The 22,506-nt window shown below is 42.0% G+C and overlaps 1 protein-coding gene across 3 annotated transcripts in view; it reads left to right on the forward strand.

Annotated features, from left to right (window-relative positions):
- Positions 1-22,506, forward strand: part of slc25a21 (solute carrier family 25 member 21) — an 87,761-nt gene that overhangs the window by 22,131 nt on the left and 43,124 nt on the right. Inside the window, exon 2 of one of the 3 annotated variants that reach the window (XM_044166177.1) lies at positions 13,041-13,149. The exons of the other annotated variants lie outside the window; for them this stretch is intronic. The gene's annotated coding sequence lies outside the window, so the exon portion shown is untranslated. The remainder of the gene's footprint in view (positions 1-13,040; positions 13,150-22,506) is intronic. 3 annotated transcript variants of the gene reach the window in all.

Below are 22,506 nucleotides of genomic sequence, written 5' to 3' on the forward strand. Positions count from 1 at the left end.
TTTTCTTTAGCAGTGTCAGAGTGATTTAGGGAGGATTTTTCCTTTAACCGTGTCAATGGAGAATTTAATGTTTAGGACTGTCTCTGAAGCTACGTGTGTGTCCTTGTTGGCCTAAAATTACTCTCCTCTGTCTCTACTTCTATTTTCAACTGTTTGAACAAAGACAAGAAAGAAACGTTAGAAAAGGCTACATAGGCTGCTCCCTATCCCTAAGATATACACTATTTTAAATTATTTTGATGGTTTGAGATAATAGCATTTCAGTTTTCTTTACATGCATATATATTGGACTAGGAACTGATACTCTATGGGTGGGATGTGGGTTAAGGATTTTAAGGATGGGGGGTAGTGTGAGGGGATAGAGAGAGGAAGCGAGTTAGCCTCGGATGGGCGAGAGTGAAACCCGAGCATGATTGAGTTAGGGGAAAGGAGACAGGAGCCCTGAGGCTGCCAGTCGGATGCTGTGTGTGTATATACGGCGCTCTTGTCATACTGCCCTGTTAGCATGGGGAGATTGTGATGGAGTTATCTGGCCTGGCCCTAAAAACGGCTTGTCATCTTGTGTATACACAAGGAGGTAGCGTTAGTCTGTGTGTATGCTTGTACGGTGCCAGCAACATTACTCACAGGCCTTTTGGGACACAAGCAAAGCCTCGCCTGGTTCCTTTCCCTCTCAGTGGAAATATACTCATTGCATCCTCTGAATTCTCAAAAGATGAAGGTTATACAAACAGTGATGGAAATTAGGTCTTAGAGGGTTAAACTATTACCTTTCTTGTGGGATTCATCCTCACCTGCTTTTCAAATGGTCTGTGACATGGCTGAAAATGGGAACAAATTAAACTGCCCTCCATAAAAACAAGCTCTTGCTCTTACCAAAGCTTCATCATTTTTGTTACCCTTATAAATATGTTCCTTAGGCTCAACACTTTTTTTTAAATTTTTTTTTACCCTTCCCATCGTGCACAGTGTGTGAGATGCCGTTTAAGCTGTGGGAAAAAATGTCCCAAACTGAACACAGTATGGAGCCCCTGCTTCACACTGCACCAGCACTAAGCAAAAGCAGATGTTATAAAGTTTACAGAAATCAGAACATTATTTTCCTGTTTCCATTGCATTCTTCTAAACACTTAGTGAACAAGCTTTGAAGTCACCCAAGAAATCTAGTCTGCGGGAGAAATGATAGGATCTCCTGGAGCAATGGAGCCAGGGAGTGTGTGTGTGTGTGTGTGTGTGTGTGTGAGGGGGGGGGTGTTCTGAACGAGGGAAAGGGGTTGAGGAGGAGCCTCGAAGGGGGGAGGGTTTGATAAAGAATTAGAGGTGCTTGGTCTAGATTTTGCTTTCTCGTATGATTTCAGGTTGAATCATCTGATTGGGACTTGTTTGCACATCTTGAGCGTTCTTTCAAACCTTTTCCCTGGGCTGGATGTGATCTCGGATGCAAAGGGAGATAAGCTGTGTTTAGGCAGGTCTGCTGTGGGTCTGATCATAACAGCAGATAAATCCCACTGACTGTGTTAGATAGCCTCACCGCAGGCAGTGTGTAGGATTGCCAGGAGCCCACATTAGGTCCCTGTAATGCTTAGCCAATTTTATAATAGACCTTCCAACTACATGAGTAATGTGGCTGCCTGGCAGGCATGTCCATTGGAAGCCTTAACAGAAGTCCCCTATCATGCATCCATCTTTCACCTATCCTGCATTAGTGCTGTGTTTGCGTCTTGCAGCCTGTTCTTTCTTAAATGTTCTCAAATAACCGAACAGTCATGTTGTTGTAACGCAAAACGTGTGTGTCTTGATCAAAGTGTTTGCAACATCATTCCTTACATCCCCCGATAAATAGAAACAATTCTCATTCTCTAAACATTTCCTTTAAGGGATAGAGACGCAACAAAGCAGTGCAGCGAACTTTCAATAAAACGTGTGACTTCTAAGATGGCTACATCTGCAGCGCATTAGGGTTCAAGCACGCTCTCACAGGTTAACTAACTCTTCATGTTACCTCGAGTGACTGAGTATCCTGAGAAGCAAATGGATTGCAGTGGGCTTCTATGTGAAACACACTGAAGAGCTTCATCATCTTAAGATGCATTGGACTTCAATGTCACCATCACTTGGTTTTGATTTAGCTGTGCAAATCACCCTTGTTACCATGTATTACCAGCACAGGAGAATATAAATGCCTTGTCCCTCTCCTCTAGCGTTCCAAGCCAATCTGCCTCCTCTCAGCCCTTGTTGTATGCTAATACAGTGTGGCATATGAATCATGCACACAATGCACGTCTTCATCCGACCTCTACAGACAGGACCTCACAGGACAGCCACTTTGGCATTTCCTGCTCTCTCATCTTCAAGGCTTAGTAGAGACATGCATTCCCCCTCTCTTTCGCATAATTCAATAGAGAGTTTGACAATCACAATTAGAGCGAAGGCAGAGTAGCCTGGCAGCTTTCCTTTCGTTATATGGAGTTACAAAACTGTGCCCAGTTATCCACCCACACGTGGTGGGTCCATGCAGTGATGCATCTTTGTTGGGCTTGACCCAAAAGACCCCCCTCCGCAAAACAAAGTGCCTGCAGAGAGCTTTGGAAGATTGCCAGGTTGGATTGCCACTGAAAACCCATGAGAACTTCTCTTGGGCTCTGAGTCTTAAAGATTTCTACATGTGTGTGAGTAGGTAAGGGGTCTACCTCAGAGTCTGATGGGAAGGGAAAGGATGATGTATATGTATAAAGTAGACCTGCAGGTATTTCCGTCCAAGAGGCCTTTTTTTTCTCTTTGTTTGCCTTGTTTCTTCTCTACACGCTCCTTTGTTTTCATTGGCTGCGCAACCGATGATGCTGCAACGCTGGAAAACGGCTGGTGTGATTTTTACAGGAGGACAGGGAACATGGGTCATAAAACTCACCTCCATTTTCCACAGCCAGAAAAAAAACTCACCCCCCTTTCACCTTCCCTGTCAAAGCACAAGACCTCTGTGGGAAGTCTGTATCGTACAGAGGTGTGTGTGGGAGAGCGAAGATGTGCACAAGCAGACACACACACACACTCAGACAAGGAGGTCTTATTTAAGACATGGGCGATAGCACCTCCACACACCACAAAAAAAAAAACACAGACTGGTGGTTTTTGACGTGATGTCATGATCTGAATGCTTTTCAGTGATTGTAGTCATTTTGGTGCTGTGATAGGCAGTGAGGGGAATGTCAGGGGACTGTAGAACGACAAGCAGCCATCCTGCTCTCAGGTCCTCTGGGAGGGGGTAACCCACAGCATCCCTTCCCCAGCAGTAAGCTGCCTCACCCAGCCCGACAGGGAGGCTGTCCATCTTCCTGCCATCCAAAAGCCCTATGTCCACTTTTTTTGTATGCAGATGCATATGTCCTTTCGCAGTTTTCTTTTGCAAAACCAGATTCAAGTTTGGTTGTTAAGCTTAATTAGCTTAAGCAGAGGTATGCTTGAAATAAACTAGTTCTTATAAAGTGTCCTCCAAAAAAAGTCTTTATAGCTGTCCGAATGGCCACACTCTAAAGCAGGATGCAAAGCCTGACATCGTAGAGGGAGAAGAGAGAATCAGTGATATGGCTAAAACGGCACACACTTTTGGACAGTCTCTCCTTGAAAGAATTCATGATGAAGTTGCTGTGCGAAGAAATCCTGTATACTTTCTCACCTCTGCACACCTGACCAATCGCTGTGTGAAGTGGGCTTCCTTGTCGAATTGATGTTTTTGGAAAGTTTCAAAAATTGTAGATGCAACGACTCAGTTGTGACGTCGGAAAGGTGTGGGGGAGGTGATTTCAGACACTGTCTGACAAGCACTTAGTTTGAAGCATACTGATGCCTTTAAAGGGTCACTTCACCCAAGTTACAAAAAACGATAGAAACAAAAAAGAACATATCCCTAGTGCAACAAGTCCTCAAAATTAAATGACGACAAAAATACGTTGTTGGTCCATGCCTACCAGAACGGCACAGATACTGTAAGTGTTTTCTAGTGCCACTATTGACAGCATATTCAAAAATAAAAAAAGTTTTCTGATTTGTTTTGATTGACAAAAACAACTTGGTTAGGGTTGGGGAGAGATTATCGTTTGTTGCTACTTGGTTCATGTTAGGGAAACAACATGGTCTGCATTAATTTGACTACTTTGTTAAGGTTAGGGGACTTTCGTTGTCATGGTTACAAATAATAACCACTTAGTTACGGTTAGGGAACGAACGTGGTCATGGTTAAAAGAACCCAATGACTGCCGTTTGGAAACCGCAAACGAACAGCGATGTCACATATCACAGTCACACTATTTTCTCCTTTGCTCCCGTCCCGTTTTTGGGCATTTGCTGAAACAACTGATGCTCTCATTTTTTCTTCATTTCTCCTCTAGTGACACAGTATGTAGCCATACAGATAGTTTAGGTTTTATTATTTTTATTTATATGTTTTGTCGTGTTCGTGTATTTCTGCTTCCTCTTTAATACAATGGAGGTGGAATAGAATTTCATTTGTGGTAATCACAGGTCACAAAAAATTGTTTTCAAAATAAAAAGTCATCCACTTCAAACGTCAAACCTTTTAGACCCACTAAAATGAGATAGTCAAGCAGCTTGCACTCGATGGCTGCTACAGGAAACCTCTTGCGCTGCATGCTGTTTTTGGGTGTGAAGGAGGGGAAAACGTGGGGTGAAAGATGGCCCTGTAGGACCCGAGCCAAACCATGAAAGTTTAAGTAAATATGGAGGGGGGATAACCCTGGTGGTCTGGGTTCCCCCCTTCTCAGTTGATGTTTTCTCTCTCCTCAGCCCTTGTTTGGACAACAGTGTGCAGTGTTGTATGTTTTCCCCAGTGGCCCGGTCTCGTAGTTTGCTTTGCTTGAGAATACACTACTGTATATTCACGATGCACTGGTATGAATTCAGCCTAATTTCATGCTGTCACAGGTCTCTATAGATACACTTAGAGAGGTGGAGTGAGTCAAGAAAAACACACACTAAAGTAGCAATGTACATACTTGTTTCCATAGAGATGATCCAACTTAAATATTTACATAAATATATTTTTGTACTGTACTTCTTTAACCTGTCATGATTTTGAACCTGCTGTCTGATGATGAAAAGAAAATGAAAGCTTTATAATGGTACAGTAACACACATTACAAGAGAGTGTGTTACTGAACAGTGGCTGTATAGTTTGTACATTTATAGCAGTATACCATGCGATCAGTCAAGCATAATTCATTCTTGTCTTATGTTCATCTCCAAAAAATCGATAATGTATAGTGTCATGTTTTCCACTTTGGTGCGCCGTTTTTCAACTTTTAAAACAGCTCATGCATGGTAAACATCTGAAATAAGTTGCTGCTGAAGAATCTATTCACACCATGCATTCCAGCCTTAATGTCCAACTGCTTTTCTACATAATTAAAAGCAGACCAATTTGCTTCTCAAAACACTTTACACCGTGTTTTTGGTAAGTGTAATTGGGCCTCAGGATCTGTGCCCGTGCGCCACAAGGCTAAGAATCATCTCATGCATCCTAATCCCACTCATTAGTACTATCTTAAGGTATGTTGTACCATTACACTGCTAGACAGCTAGTATCAGTGAGGCTTGTCTTCCCATGTGTGTAACAATGAACAAAGTACAAATGCCACAGACTCAATGGTGGATAAGAGTGACTCATGTGATTTTTTTTTTGGTTTTTTTTGTTGTTTTTTTTTAAAAGTAGTACTGTGGTCTTATAATAGGAAGGGTTGTTTGAAAGTGTAAGTTTAGGCTGCTGAAGCTGGACTGGTGAAGGAGGATGAGGTTGATGTGGATTATGTTATTGAGGCATCCTGGTGGATCAGTTGGCTTAATTGCATCAATTCTAATCTTGGTCCTGTGTTTGAACCAGGTATAGCCTAGTACTCTTAATTTAATGACGACAAAGTTCCAACATGTAATAGAATTTGAATGATGCCTTGTCTCGGTATGTCCATCTTCTACTTCCTTAGTGCTGGAGGGACTCTTGAAAGAGGACAGGCTGACCTGTAACAAACATGGAAAATGTCTGTGCTTTGTTTTTTGCATCCTCACAATTTGTGGATTGTGATGGAATTTGAAGTAAAAAGTAAAAGAAAACTTAACATGAATTATGAAAAACTACATTTGAAATAAAACTTGTGACCTTGTTCTCCATCATTGAGTTGTCAAAAATCTTTGCTTTCTTTTTTTTATTATCAGGCAGGTAAAGTACAGGCAGGAAATAGTTTTGAAAGCCAATAAGACACTTGAATTATTAGTACAATGATAATCTTACTAATAATAATCTTCAGAAAATTGTCTTTCAAACAGCTTTTGGAAATAGTTTTGAGGTGATATCAGAGGGATATTTTTGTCACAATGTCATACAACAATGAAAACAGCCACATGACAACTTTACACGTTGTCTCCACATACACAATGACACTGTTTATTTTATTTATTTATTTATTTTTTTTTTTTACAAGCCCTCAAAATTAAATAAATTGCACAACTCTTCTCCAGTAAACTATGCTTTATTTCTCAAATGTTTGTATATTTGGGGAATAAATTATAACAAGTGTAAATACATTTGGGGTAAACATTAAAATGGATTAAAATGTTTGGGAGATGAAGTATGGTATATTGAAGAGTTGTGCGACATATTGAAACTCACATTGGTCTGCACAGCGCTGTTTGTGTTTTTCAATATTAGTGCAGGCTTATCGCAGTGTCAAAATATGCTGGATAGTTTGCATTCAAGCTGTAAATGTTTTACCAAAAAGGAATATTGATTAAAAAATTGAGATTTCAAGCTTTCTGCTTTATGTTACTGTGTAGTGTTTTAGCAAGAGTGTAACCTAGTAGCATGAAGCATAACATACTGTATTTAGTTACTTCTTCTAGAGATTATTATTGAAATAACACCATCTGTTATGCCACTCAGCTGTGTTTAAGATCGTTTTGGTAATTCATATATATTTCCATAGATGTAACTATTTTTGGCTTTGACAGTTACTTTGCATTCCATCCGCTGCAGCCACATGATTAAAATTCATTGTTGGACTTGTGAAATATCCCTCCCGTGTGGAAATGCTCCGTTGAGCAGGTGTGCATGCCTTGTTGAATCTTTCCCACCATGATTAAATTGGTATGTTTTAGATTATAGTGTGTTTTTTGGCTCCCCGCCGTTCTGAGGTTCTGTGTGTATTCATTTTGAACTCATTGCTGTTTCTCTTTTCATGTGCTTCTGGGCCGTGTATCTTAGCTGGGAGCTGTACGGCCTGAAATAGGCCACGTTCAGGGAGCTAAAGCTGGACTGCAGCTGTTCACTCATTATCTTCAATATGAACTCAGGACACTTTGAATTCATAATGATAGGAACATCTGATAAGACGGGTAAATTAACAAGAAATTCTGCTTTTGATTCAAAGAAGGAGATAGAGAAATGTTTTGGGATTCTACAAGTGGCACGGTATAGTATCCTAAAATAACCACAGATAAACGGATAAGCTTCTTACCGCTGTCTAAAAAATGTTGGATAAAAACTACTGTCCTATTGGCTAGGTGTAGTATGAGCTGTAAGGTAGGCTTTATTTCAGGCCTGGAAAAGTAATGGAAAATGGGAACCATCAAAAACATTTCAGGTAAAGTTGTTTATAGATTTCCCTTAAACTAGTTGAATACTTTTTGGCTTTTGAAAAGTCAGGTCACCTTTCTGAGGGCACAATAAACCAAAGTCACAATTTTCATTATTCTTACATGAGTCACAAATCAAAATCTCAGCGATTTGAACCAAATATCTGTCAGAACGTTTTAGCAAAAGCATAGGCAGAAATTGGCCATGGAAACTGCACTGTCTCTCCAGAAATAGCAAATCAAAAAGGAAGAGAATATGAATAGCAACCCATAACCTATCCTGAACTCGACCCAATTTTCAGGGTGTTCTTAATGCAGTGAAGGCCCGAGTCTCTGTAGCGGAGGCCCTGAAACCTCAGCCCTAAATCTGATGGGTGGATGTAAGGCGAGACGGACGGTAGAATAACAGAACGTGCACTTTGTTCACCCCCAGCCTGCAGTAAAAAGCTCCGAGAATTACAGAGTGAGAGACAGTTTAACTCCGGGTCGTAAAATATGTGTTTGGAACATTTTTGCTTTTTCCCTCCCTCCACGCTTCTCCTGTAACGTCCCTGTTACTATGCTATATGGAGCCTTCATTGTGTGTGTGTGTGTGTTGCTATAGTTTGTCGAGACTTTTTTTTGTGATATGTATGTGTTTACTACTATATTATTTTTCTCATGAAGTCTTTCTCTTCTCCTGTCCCCCTCTCACTAAGTGCATTTCTGTCCACCTGTTTTTATCCGCTTTTTCAATTTATGCATTAAAAAAACTGAGTGGAAACGCCAGAAAGTCGGCATATCGCAAAAAACACTTGGCTGAGGTGGAAAAGTTATTATATTGAAAAAAAAGAATGCGACAAAGTGCAATTGGAAACAGATTTAGCGAATAAATCATGACATATATGACGCATGTGAGTTATTTGTCAGTCAAGCCTCCCTCCACTAAAGAGACGCAAAATAGCAGCAGACGAAAACATCTGATGTGTGCGAAGTGATGAGGACAATATAACGTTCCTCAAATTAATACATGAAATAACTAAAATGCCATATTTCATCACGTTTTTTACATAGTTTTCCATTGTTTGATGTTTGACATGCTGCTCTTTCAATTATGTCATCTTGTTGTGCCGTCTTCTTCTGCACTAGTTCAACAGCATCTGACTGGAGAATTAGCACCACCAACTGTTTATCTTAATCCGCCCAAATCCTAATAATAGTTGTGGATGGAACTGCAGATTAATTCGCATTTTTTTTGCTGATTTTCTAGATAATTAAAAAATAATAATTGTGCTAAATTTGGATAGACTCACTCATTCACTCACACACCCACCCACGCATTTCTCTGATGTCTCTCTTTTTGTCGTGTGTTTACAGTCATCTTTTCCCTTCAGGCAGTCTCTCTCTTTCTGTCCTTCTGTCTTAGATACACACCTAAACAGACAGGGTGTGTGTGTGTGTGTGTGTGTGTGTGTGTGTGTGTGTGTGTGTGTGTTTAAGAGGGAGAGATCTCCCTCCTTTCTTGTTTCCAGCCTTCGGGAGAGTCCCTACCCAAACCGCAGGGTAATAATCACTTAACCCAAATCAGGCGCAATCAGGACAAGCCGAGCTGCAGCTGGGAGGCACCCAACCCATGGGGGCGAGGGGTGGCAGTGGGTGAGCGGGTGGGTGAGTGAGAAGGCGGGGGGTTGGTCGGGATGACGATGTGGACACTGATGACCAGGAGGAAGATCAAGAGCGCCAGCCTTTGTTGTGCCATCCTCGTCCTCATCTGGCTCCAACAGGGAGTGAATCAACCAGGGGAAATTGGGGAAATCAGAGATGAGATTCCCCCCACAGAGTGAAGGTTAAATGCTGTTCCTGTCGTGTGTGTGTGTGTGTGTGTGTGCTGTCGGTGTGTTTTGTCTACATGTGATTGTTTCGTTAGTGCTCCCCAGGCCCCTGCTGAGTTACTGAATCTGATCTTGTGTGATCCAGTGATTGTGTTCTGAGCTGTTTTCCTGATGTTTGTGTTGCGATGTAGGTCCTGTCACAGCTGCAGGCCCCACAGGATGACACACACACACAAAGACACGCATATAAGACACTTTCAGGCATGCACACACAGACAGTATACTCATATATGCCGGGGTGTGTAGGTCCTGTCAGAGTTTTACGCCTATTGGGGAGACGTCTGCAAATAGGCCTAGACATGCACACACACATGCATATGGGATGGGTGGAACCATGACAGAGCCTGAAATCCAGGCGATTTATTGGGCTCAGCTCCAGCCAAGACCTACAGCATGTCAAAGCTGTCTCGGTTTCTTCCTCTTTCCGCCCCTCAAAGCTTATCTCCTTGCAGCTTGCTTCTCAGCAACTCGGGCCTGCTCCTAATCATATGGAGATTGCAGCAACAGTGTGTCACAGAAATAAATCCGAACTGTGAATGGAGTGTGTGTGCATCTGCATGTGTGTGTGTGCTATTTATTGTAGCAGCCTTGCTGTTGTTAGTAGCCCACCTTGTAGCATCTGCCATTCATTTGGAGTGGAAGACAAACACACTGATGAAAATGACTCCGACCACAGGACCTTTTCTTTCTGGATTTGTCTCTTTCTCTTCACTTCCTGACTCTATTCCTGCTTCTTTTGCTCTCTCTCTCTTGCTCTCTTTTTCTCTTTCTGGGGGGTTACAAAAAGTAGCAAACAGGCATTTCCACTCAATTGTATATGTACATATCTACTGCATTTTAAACATATGTTTGCACAGCACATGGACCAAATTTCAAACTCCAGCTACATCTCCACAATTGAATTTTACTTTGTTTAAACACTCTCTCAGTGCTGCCTTGGCGATGTCGCCAATCTGCACCGAACCCCACTGAAGACTCAGATGTATGAGTGTATTTGTAGTGCATCTGTGTTTGATTTTTTTGTAGGTTCGACATGTGGAAACTTAAGGGGTAGAGATCATAATGCAACTTTGAGGCATTTATCTATGACTTTCCAGAAATCTTTGTTGTCCAAAATGTTTGATAACTTAATATATAATAATATTTGGCACATTATGCTTCTGACAGGGTGGCCTGGTAGTTCAAGAGATCAAGACACAATTGGAGGAGCACAGGTTCAATCCCCACAACAGCCTCATATTAAAGTAAATAACTAGTTATATTTTTATAGTTTTGACAATCACTCCTATCAGTTATTTCACGAAAGTTTACTCACTAACTTTATGTCCGGGCTCACAGCTTCATCTCTAAACAGACTTAAAGGAGTCCATTAGGGAAAGGATCACGAGTGGTCAGACATTCAGACAGGTTGTAAACAAATCCCCAGCTTAACTATATTATCCAAATGAAATTATCATCTGTTCGTCTGACCGCTCCTGTTACTTTCCTTAATGCGCTCCGTTGTAAAGTGTGTCTGGTGAGTGAAATGTTATCATAAAAAATAGAAAAGATGTCAGAAACTATGAAAAGAAGAATCGTTTTTTCCTTTAAAACAATGGGAAGCCACCTGGTGAACTGTACACACGTTCATCTCCACCAGATGTAGATGAGGAAATACACACTCTAATTACACCCAGTGTGACATGGGAGTTGAAGTACTTTAAATTTATAGGAAAAGAGACAGCTTTCTTACCTGGATTCTTTTATGACATGATGGAGTGGAAGGTGGGTGGAGAGTTTGGAGGAGGCTTTGGGGGTTTGGTGACAAGGTGTTGAAGTGGAACAGCCCACAGATCAGCAGGCTGGACACCTGCCCCCTGGAACAAGTAACCCAGAACCTTCCAAATCCTTCCCCACACAATGGACAGTGATATACACACATGCACAGGAGCATGCATGCATATTCAGACAAAATGTTTTCCTTCTCTGCTCGCCCACTCTTCCCCAAATACTCGTACTCTAGTCAATGCACACACTCATATAGTGTTAGAGCCCCTGAAAACGTGGTTTCAAGTCAAGTATTTCCCTATAATATTAAATATTTATTACTAAATGTACAACAATCACAGTTAAAGTTTAGGTATTATTTGTGAAGAGTTTAACTCACAAAACTTTTATTTGACAACTTCAGCAAACAACCCCACAGCTGTCATCACATTGTTTTACTTTCTCAAATGTGAGGATTTTTTTGCTGCTTTTCTCTCTTTAAATCACTGTCAATTGAAGTCTTTAGCTTTTTTCCACTTGAATTGTCAAGACTCAGACTGCTGAAGCCTCATATTCGCTTGGGCTGACATTTTTAATACATTTTTGCACAGAAATAGAACTGATAATTTTGTTCCCCATCATTTACATTTAAATTGCTTTAAGAAGGAATCTCTTTGAAACCACAATAAACAAGAGGAACAATTAATGTGACCAACAATGTGCATATGGGCATGTGAGTATTGTTTTAAGACAGTATTTAAAAAATGTGAACCTATCCTGTAATCGTTCAGTTTATCTGAAAAATTAAAAATCAACAAATTTTGAAATACATGGTATTCACTTTTTGCACTGTCATCAAGAGATCAAATGTGCTACTTTACACTAATATCGTGCATGTCATAGTTTTCAGAACTGAGTGGGGATTTCCACTTCTTTACTTTGCAGGCTTTGATAAGATAATGGGAGCAGTCGCACAGTGAGTGTGTTCTGAAGCACCTGACCCTTAAATAGGTGCTGAGTGGAGGGCCTAGGCTGGGCTGCTGAGACGTGCTCATGCTCTGTTGACTTAAGCATTCAGACTGAGCCATCAATCATCTGAGTGTGACGGGTCTGCCCCTGAACCCCAGCGTACTTTATCTGCCAGCAAAGCCTCCCTGCTCAGTGTGTGCATGTAAAAACCAGCCCTGATTTGAAAGAAGTCAGTTGCACTTTTTCTCTCACCATGTTGCAAAATTCACTTTTTCTCACAAGCGCACACACCTACTTTTTCTCTCCCATTTCTCCGAAAAAGCTGGGAATTGGTTTTAAATCCTTCCTTCCTACTTTTTCAAAACCACCGAGGCATTTGGAAAAGGTTCTTTGCAATTATATTTAATCATATGCGGCCGTCCCAATCAAGGCCAGCTCTGGTGATCACATTTGCATGGGTTTCAGGTTTTGCCCTTCAAGTCAGTGTAGTGCCCATACAGGCTCCAGGGGTAAGGACCACCTGGACGATCCACAGATCCGCTCTCTCTTTCTGTGCTCAGCTTTTCTTTTTCCTCTTCTTCTGCCTTTTCCTCAGTTCGCACTGCTTAGTTTTTTTAACTTCATATTGAAAAAGTGTTTTTGTTATGGTGTTTAAAAAGAAATCACCCTAGTTTTTTTTTTTTTTTTTTTTAGCTTTTCAGTTTTGCTTTCAACACATATAGGAAGTGGAACAGCCATTACCAAGTTTCTATGAAATTGTGAAAATAGTGAAGTAAAAGTGTGTGTGTGTCTGTGTATTTGCATGTTTGTGTAAAGCGTTTTAGCAGAATTCCCAGATGCACTGCCCCGCTCAGTCCAGCTGACCAGCCCACCCAGCCTGTGAGAGAGTGGGCTTCCATTTTTCTTCTTTCTGCAGACCGTAGAGGTCAGTGTGACTGTGTGCATGTGTGTTTGTGTCTGAGCATATTAGGTCATCATATGTTTGCCTGCCTATTTTTGTGTGTGTTTTGATGCCACAGAGCGTGTGTGTGTGTTTTTGTGTACATGTGTTACTTTGTGTACACATACTCATATGTGTCACAGGAAAGCAACTTCTGTCTGTGATCCCCTGCTCCTCTCATTTTCCCTGGTGAAAGGCGGCATTATAACCGATTTCCATGACCTCAAGCCAGGGCCTTCACTCCCTTCACGGTCTGTGTGTGTGTGTGTGTGTATGTGTTTGTGTGCGCGCATTATAACTGCTTTCCATGACCTCCAGCCAGGACCCTCCTCTGCGGCCTGCCTCGCAGCGCTTGTTTAGACAACAGTGGTGCACATGTTGGCTGAAATATGGCTGCTGTGCTCGTTTGCTCGGGTGAATTAAGCTACGGCATGTGTGCTTAAACCCAGACGGCTCTCTGATTTATCCATATATTTAAATGATTGATTTAAGAGTCGCCCAGCCAACACTTGTTGAAGCTGTGGATAGGGGCGGGATGAGAGAAAAGAAGGACAGAATTCAAATCAGAGCATACACAGCCTCTCTCACACAGGTAGTGATATTTACGCCATCCATCGCGCCGCTGAGGGACATTATTCACAGAGCTGAAGTAAATTATTCAGAAGTAAACCTTTACTTTGCACAAGATGGATACTTTTAACGATGTACTGATTGCTTTTTAACATACTCCATTTTCAAAAGAGCTATAAAATTGTGTTTATTATGGTTCAAAACATGACATAGGCAATCTATTTTAATGTCAGGAAAGCCTGGAAGAAAACGTATGAAAACACGTCCTTTCATTTGGCATGATATGTGTATATATGTGTGTGTGTGTGTGTGTGTGTGTGTGTGTGTATGTGTATGAGGGGTGTGTGTGCCGGTGTGTTTTATTACCTGTCTCATTATTAAATGTGTTAGAGGCCGGCTGAGCTGGGACAAAACATTCCAGTTCCTTTAATGTCTCCCTCTCGTCTCCCCCGTCCCCCTCGCTCCTCTCTTTGATAATACTTTTCCTTATGAGCCCATAAAATCAGACGCTTTCTCAGAGAACCACCTTTTTCCTCTGTGCACTGCAAAAAATGGGCATCTTAAGTTAGTCTTGTATTCAGTCTTGAAATCAAATTTTTCATAAAGCGAGTAAAAAAGATCCTAAGGAGTAGTTTAACTTGTTTGCAATGCAATTTCACCTGAGGATTTTCCAATATCTTGAAATGAGGCAAATCGCTCCAAATAATATTAAGATGTCACTACAAATCAAGACATTTCTTGGGAAACGTGAATTTTATGTTAAATTTTGCATTTTCTCTATTAGCGTTCAGCAAAATAAGATTTTAGTACTTCACGTGTATATTAAATAGCTGGTTATGAACATTTCTTGCAGTGTGCACATTTCAACTCTTTTCAACATGCTTACAGATGAAACTGTTTCCCTGCACAGTTCACAGTTCAAGAATCTGTTCCCTTGAGTCTAATTTGTTCCTGTATTTCCTCTGTCCTGTTTTCTCCTCACATTTTTGTTGCCTTTATCTCAGTATTTCTGCTACTCTCTTCTCCACCTCCTCCTCTCTCCCCTCCTTCTACCCTCTCTCTAGCTCTCCGTCTCTCTCTACAGGGTCGAGTTAGGCATAAGCGAATAATTAGGTAATTGCCCCCTTGATTGAGCTCAATAGGAAACATTTCAATTAGGCTAAAACTGCGCGAGGAGGAAGCAGGCTCTTACAAAGGGAAACATTCCTTGTCATGCAACTGTCAGCCCCCGAGCCCACACCACGAGCCAGGATTAACTGGATACTAGAGGAGGAAACACTGGGGAAGAGGAAGGTTGTTCTGAAAAGCCAGGGGAAAAACGTTGGGGAATTGGGGGGGACTGATGGGGAGACTGGAGAAAGTTAAGGGAACGGAGGGTGGGGCCTTTTTAAAGCAGGAGGTGGGGGTTGAAGAGACAGCAAGAAATGATTGCTGCAATTACGGCTATATTTAAACACGCCTTCCCTCTGATATGATTTTCCTGGTGATCCCCTGTCCAGATAAGAGGGAGACCTCTCTGCCTGCCCAGCTGCCTGTAACAAATTACAACCTCCCAGCCATGGAAGAGACTTAGTTCCTGAGTGAGAGGGAAGGAAAAAAGAAAAGAAAAAGAGCAGAGGTTGGAGAGAGTCAGATAGCCAAAGAGAACAACTCAATACCTCTGTGTGTGAGAGAGAGAGAGAGAGAGAGAGAGAGAGAGAGAGAGAGCAGAGTGGGTAAAAAAAAAAGGGAAAATGGAAAGCAGAGATTGCCATTTGAAGAAGCAAATAAGAGGAACAAGTGGTTGATGAATCATTCAGACTATTGGACATCAAAATGATCTTCTTTCCTTTATTTAAACTCTGCACATTGAGGTTTCCTTTTTGTCCATGCTGTGCTTCACAGCCTCAATTTGATCCGTATTTTGTGTTTTATGTAAAAACCTGATGCTGAGATGTATAGATGTGCACACAAGGCAGTTTCATGCATGTCTGCCGCCTGTGTGAGTTAGTGTGTGTATTAGTGAGTGATAGTCTGTCTGCAGCAGTGCAGCTCCCCAGCTGCCCTTCTGTCATCACATTCACCTTTGCCGCCCTCATGCATGGGCCATGAAATTGAGGAGCTGGGCGCTGACCTCTAATAGAATACGGGTGCCTGTAGGTGTTTTATGTAGGTGTTAATGGATCGTGTGTGAATGTCTGTGTGGACAGGTGTTAACGTGGAGAGGTGGAGAAACCAATGCCTGTCTCGGTCTGTGGAAGTGTCACTGTGTGTGTGAAATGTTGTTTATGTGTGAATATGAGTGCGTGTGTGTGTATATGCATGCATAAATCTGTGGATGTTTGTATGTTTAAATATTTCAATTTATGTTTGAATTTGTCTGTGTATGGCTTAATTTGTGTTTCTATATCTAAATTTATGTGTGTGTCTCTGTGTGCGTTCTTATTCAATTTTTGCAGTATATATTAAAATGATTGTGTGTCTGTCTGTGTAACTGTCTAGTGTGTGTGTGTGTGTGTGTGTGTGTGTGTGTGAGAGAGAGAGAGAGAGAGAGTGAGAAGAGACTTGGCTTGAGCTTTTTATCCATGTCCCTGTGGGACGCAGTGTGGTTAGGAGAGTAAACAGCGGTCCATGTTAATACGTTTCCTGTGTCTGGCCCACCATACCTGTGTGGTTCACCTCGACACACACTCACTGTACAACAGAGCAATTCAGACGCATACCAGCACCTCTTTTAGTAACACTGGGGATTTAGTTTGTGCAGGATAGATACAGATGACATTTTGTCCTGTGCAGAACTAATATGGTTATTGTTGCTTTACTACATTGTAGCATTTCAGCATAGTAGTACGCTATAATTATGGTTACTTTGCTGATAGGATAGGCAGCCATTGCATTTTACCTGCCACCATGCCACCTGTCTGACAGGTTGTTTTATAGCATAGAATAGTTTGAGGGTGCTGGTATTCTTACTTCCAAGCTTTCAGATATTTTAGCAATGATGAAATTAGGGCTGCAGCTAATATTTATTTTCCTTATCGTTTAATCTGATGATTATTTTCTCGATAAATAGTTATGTCAGAAAATAGCGAAAAATTCCCCTTAAAATTTCCCCCAGCATAAGGTGATCTATTCTGATGTCTTGTTTTTCCCCAATATTGCTATCAGTATTGGCCTCAAAAATCCAGTATTGGACGGGCTATACAAGGTAGCATCTTCAAATGTCTTGTTTTGTCTGACCAACAGTTCAAAACTCAAAAATATTAATTTTAGAAGCTGTAAGTGATTAACGTTTGGCAATTTTTGCTTTAAAAAAAAAGACAAACAATGATTCCGTTTTCCAAATAGTTGCTGATTAATTTGATTTCGACTGACTAAATAATTTACCAACTACTTGTTTCAGCTCAATCCAATTTGTTTATCGTCTGCAATAAATTTTGTCCTCTTTAGTAAACATTTCAACACAGAACCAATATCATGTTTTTGACAGGTAGCTGGAAGGTTGTCTACATGATGGTCTACATGATATATATATATATATATATAATCACAGTTAAAGTGACAATGAGGTATTGCTGTTTTTAAAATCCTGATTGTAGCACATTTTAATATGTATCAGGATGTTTATTTTCCATGTAAAAATGGAAATGGTAATCGAACACACTATACTGAGGAGTATTTTAATTCTGGCTTGCTTCCCCGACTTTATTTCTCTCTACCTCGCTATTTAATTATTTTCTATTTGTCCTCCCTCTCCTATGTCAGTCAGCCATGCTTTCACATTGTGTTTACCCAAATAAACACCTAACGGCTAACACAGGAATCACAAAAACTGACTCGGGCTGCCTCCTTCACCCCCATGGTGGCCCAGACACCAGCCCCTGTTATGACAGCTCCCAGCGCTGTCTTGATTTAGCCAAGGCAGGACACACACATCCGCAGTTATAATTCAGTAATTTGTGTTTGTGCATTCTGTGACAATTATGACAAATGACTGGCCTGGGGTGAAATGCCAACCTGCCCCCCCACCCGTTTCCTGCCTGGGCCGACGTATGCTTACACTGCTCAGGTGTGCACAGAGAGGATTGCGTGCTGAGCATGAATAAGCAAGCTGACAAGAGAAATGATTACATAGACATGTTTATTTTGAATGTGATTTTTATTGATGAATCATATCAACTCAGCAGGCCTGTATGATCGCATTTTGAAAGGGGTGGCATGTCAGCTTTGCTTCTTTTTTTTTTTCTCTCTCCTTGCGGTGCAATGAATCCCTAAACTGCTAGAGCACATAGTTTATATCCTTGTTGGGCAACATGCTTTGCCTGTCCGAACACATGCTTACTCACAGGCAGCAATCTTCTCATCTAGCCAGCCCCCTCATTTACATTTTCCGGGGCATTTTTCATTATAAGCGCGTTCTGTCATTAATATTTGCGGGGAAATTGAGGGTTCACACCGGAGCTGGCCTCAGCAGAACACGGAACCTATTATGGAAGCCAGGCAGCAACAGGAGGAATCCTGGTAATGTTTTACCCACGAAATGAGTTCCATTCCCTTGGAAGTCCTGTGCAGAGTTAGGGATGTAATACTCATATGGAGCAGTTTATGAGGATTAAGAGGTTTTATTTAGTCTATGGGGCCAGCGGGCGTCCTCTCTGCAACCCTCCTCCATCACATCCTAGCCTCTCCCTGCTGTTGGGTGGATGACCAGCCAGTTAACATGTGGGATGGCAGACGAGGGCTCCGAGTCTGTAGAATAGAGTGTTTTGGTGGTGACAGTGTCTGATTTTGCCCAGTCCTGTGTGCCAGCCACCCTGTTTTCCACCAGACTGAGAGTCAGCAGGCCTGAGCTTTAACACCTGTGGCAGGTGGACTTGTGTAGGTTTTGGGTCTGCTGTTGACCTCTGGTGTCTTTCGAGCTTAGTTCAAATGTTTTTGTCCTCACTTTTTTACTCTGATGCATTGGACTCAACAAAACAGGTTCTTCTTCAAGTATGCATTTTTTTGTGGTACTATTAAATTGATTTGTGTATTTTTGTGTTTGCTTTTCATCTGTTGATATGCATTTGTATGCGTGTGTGGCTTTCCTCCATCTTTTTCTTAGAAGGAAAAGTCTCATGTTCACTCTCTAACTCGTCCTGGTAGAGGGTCAATTGCAACCAGTTGGCCGCCAGTCTGGTCCAAAGTAAACATTTGGAGAGAGGCGACTGTACAGGCAGGTACCTGGGGGCTCTGTTAGTTGCTCAGCTTTCCCCTTCCTCCCACTTTCTCTACCCCTCCCTTCTCCCCCTCTACCTCTCCACCTCTATGCCTTCTTCTTGTGCGGCGGTGGGCCAAAGGGCTAGATATTGCCAGGGTTGCTGCTTTTGGATGCAGCTGGCTGGTCGGCTGGGGTCCGTGAGATGGTCCGTCTCATGGGACTGGCTCTCAAGAGAGTCTGCTTCATTGGCCTAGTTGGTCCTGCCTGCCTGCTGTGGTCTGGCTAGTTTAAGAGCACTAGAGGATCACAGACAGAGACAAGCCAGCCCAGGTCTATTGGATATGTATATACATGAATGCAAAACACAAAGCATCTCCCTCATTGTGTAAGCTATCAGGAATATGGTTTTCATTTAGGGCTTTGTGTGCCAGTTAGATTTACTCAGGTCCAGGCAGGGACCACTTTTGTTTTGTGTGGCAGGAGAGGGAAGGTCTGCTGCAGATTTGCTGTGAAGTGTCAGGCAGCAGTGCAGGACGGAGAGACCACTCTGCAGCTTGCAGCCTTTTGAGCCTGATGGTAGACGACTCCTTTAACTGGGGCTGGGGAGTAGTCTGCACAGCTCAATTTTGCCCACATTAATCAAACTCACATTTCCTTACATCAGCCTGTGTGCCTATCAGCAGGGCTGGCTTGTTAGCATAATGAATTCAGGTGGTTTTACACAGAGGGCCACAGTCTTCCAAAAGTGAATTCAGTATGTTGGAAGTTGAATAAAACAAGAACTTTATTTTTTTGCTGCTATATTTAGGTTAAAAACTGGATTTCCATTTAATTATCAAGTTGTTTATTTAATTGTGCCCTTTTCTAAAGAAACTTCTTTCAGACTTAACCTAAAAGCAAAAAAATATGGAACTGCCTACATTGATTTACACATCTTTGATAGAAAATCATGCCACATCCAAGTGTCACATATTTGCTTTGCATGTAGCTTTCCTTCACAGCTCCTGTAGGTCGGCTCTGCATAAAACATCAAAATCTATCATTTCATGGAGAGTTTAAGTCAAAATGGCCTTTTGTGTATGTGGTGAGTTATTTCTTTTCAGGCAGACTTCCTCTTGTACGAGTGAGGGGGGCAGAGGGTCAGCGAGGAGAGAAGGGGCCAGGGGTTGTGGGGGCCGAGGTGGTGGGGTGGCTGTCTGAGAGAGTGAAAGCATACAGTCAGACAGTGGGAGAGGGCTTTGCTTTGCTGTTCATTCATACAGGTGCTTATAATTTGCAGCGTGTGATTAATCATTGTTGTGTTTGGGGGTGACATCTTGTTTAATGGATCTGTCCATCTCTCTTCTTTCACTGTTCTGGAGGTAGGCAGTAAGTAGCATGCATAGCATTATAGATTCTAGACAGACATGTACGCATATGCAGACACTTAGAGAGCAGAATTTAATATAAAAAATGAATTAAATTTTAATTTCAAGATCATCCTTCGCTCCTAAAGCACTTCCATGCTTGCTTCTGCACTGATGTTGAAGTCAAAAACTGACCGGGTGTACGAAGTAGCCAAATGCAACATGTGTGCAAGCCCACCAGCTGCCACCACACAGAGGCGGTGGTGTTTTCTGTGTGTGTTTGCTTTGGGTGGAGGGCTGGCTGGCTGGTCAGCATGGCTGTAAATCAGAGTCTTCCTGATGGAACCCTGATGGACAGGAACCTAATCTGTCCCCAGTGTGTCATTACGCTCAACCTCCCAGATAGCTACAGATCCTGCTGCTCCTCTCATCTCTCACTCATACACACACACAGACACACACACATACCTACGTCCACACACACGCAAACATACCTACGTCCACAGTCATCCAGCAAGGGCAGCCTTCTGGAAAGCGGAGACAGTAATGGAGACACACATGTTGAACATAAACCGGTTGAGCCAGTGTCAAGAGTTCATCGTCAGCATCTGTCATAGCAAAGCCAGTGCCCAAAAAGCATTTGCTGCTCTCACACCGCAGCGCTTCGCTCTTGCTTCAAATGTACACAGGCCATGCAACTACTGTCGCCAAACTGGCCTCAGTGATGGCTAAACATAAGCAAACTGACTGATCCTTTTAGGACATGTTAGGATCTGTCCCAAGACCCGATTTTCTCCTGCACAAGAGCCCCCACACACTGTAGTGAGTCAGAGCCAAGGTGTCATCTGTTACGTTTATGAACCATTACATATCCAAATCCAAATGAAAATACCGTATTTCCATTTGATGCAAAAAAAATGGTCCCTGAAATTTATAGCTTAACATTTTTAACAGCACGTTTCATTTCAATTTTTGAAGATTTTACTACTTTGTAATTAAATGAAATAGCTTAAAACCTCAGAAATTCTCCATGAAGTTGTAGTTTGATTCTCCCAGTTTTACTAATCAGATGTTTTCAAATGATCTATGTTACGTTTTGGAACTCCTCAAACACCACCTTTTGATTTCATTAGTCTGGTTACTGTGTGACTTTTTCCCAAAAACTGGTTCCCATTCATAATTCTCTGTTGACAGTCTGGAGTTATTTCAGCTTTTCTGACAAATAGCAGGATAAAAGCAACCACCGCATCCGTGCACAGTTCAGTTGGAGTTTGTCCAGCGAGAAGATCTTGACCCCTCAATTACAGGATGATGAAGCTGTTTCTTTTACGTGTTGCTGAATTTCATTAACAATTTCGGATCCACATATGTGAAATGAACTCAGTGAAGCTTTGAATTTTGCTCTAAAAGTTTGCCTAAAAGTTCAAGCCTAAAATGTGCAAACTCTTGTATGTTTCTGACAAAGATTTGCATGCATGTGCAGTATCCAATGCTCCTTTATTACACAATAAAATGTTTCTAAGAGTTCCTTCTAAATGTAGCTGAGTGCATCTGTAGTTCTGTGATCTTTGGTTCCTTCCGCTACCTTCTGCAACAAGTCTCTCACAAAGCCAGAAACCAGAGAACCCAAGCTATAATCTGATGCCATCACGAGACAAAACGTGGATCTGCTCCATTGACAATGAATCGGAGACTTATGGACTCAAAGAATGTTTGCTTGACCTTTCTCATCATCATCTCGGACACTGAGTCAGTCCAGAAAGTCAGTCTGTCATTCAGTGCCAATGGAGCAGATCCAGGGTTTGTCTCTTTAATGACAACACTGGAGAGCCTTGCCTCTCATTTCCAGCTTGAGTGACATGTGATCATGTATACAAATCTTGACTTAACTGTCTAAGATTGCAGGAATAATGCCATGTTTGCTCTGGTTTATGCTGGATTTCCCTAGTTTGACCCTTTTCCCCCTGCACTTTATTCATACAGCGCTTAAAGAGCCAGTTTCTGTCTCTCTAGGCCTTTCTGCATCTGTTCTCCTATCTGCAGATCTATAGTCTGTTTGTGTATGACTTAGAAAGCACTGATAGGCAGAGGGTAAAGCCTGTATTGTGATTAAGCCTGAGTATGGATTCCCTGGTGCTGGGTGAACGACGTGGCACACGGCCATCTGCCAAAACAAAAGCCGTCAGTGATGCCCTGTCACACAGTGAGCCATTAAGCTCGCCTGCCTGCGACAATTAATTACCCCAA

The sequence above is a fragment of the Siniperca chuatsi genome, linkage group LG15 (genome assembly GCF_020085105.1).
Source record: "Siniperca chuatsi isolate FFG_IHB_CAS linkage group LG15, ASM2008510v1, whole genome shotgun sequence".
NCBI lineage: Eukaryota > Metazoa > Chordata > Actinopteri > Centrarchiformes > Sinipercidae > Siniperca > Siniperca chuatsi.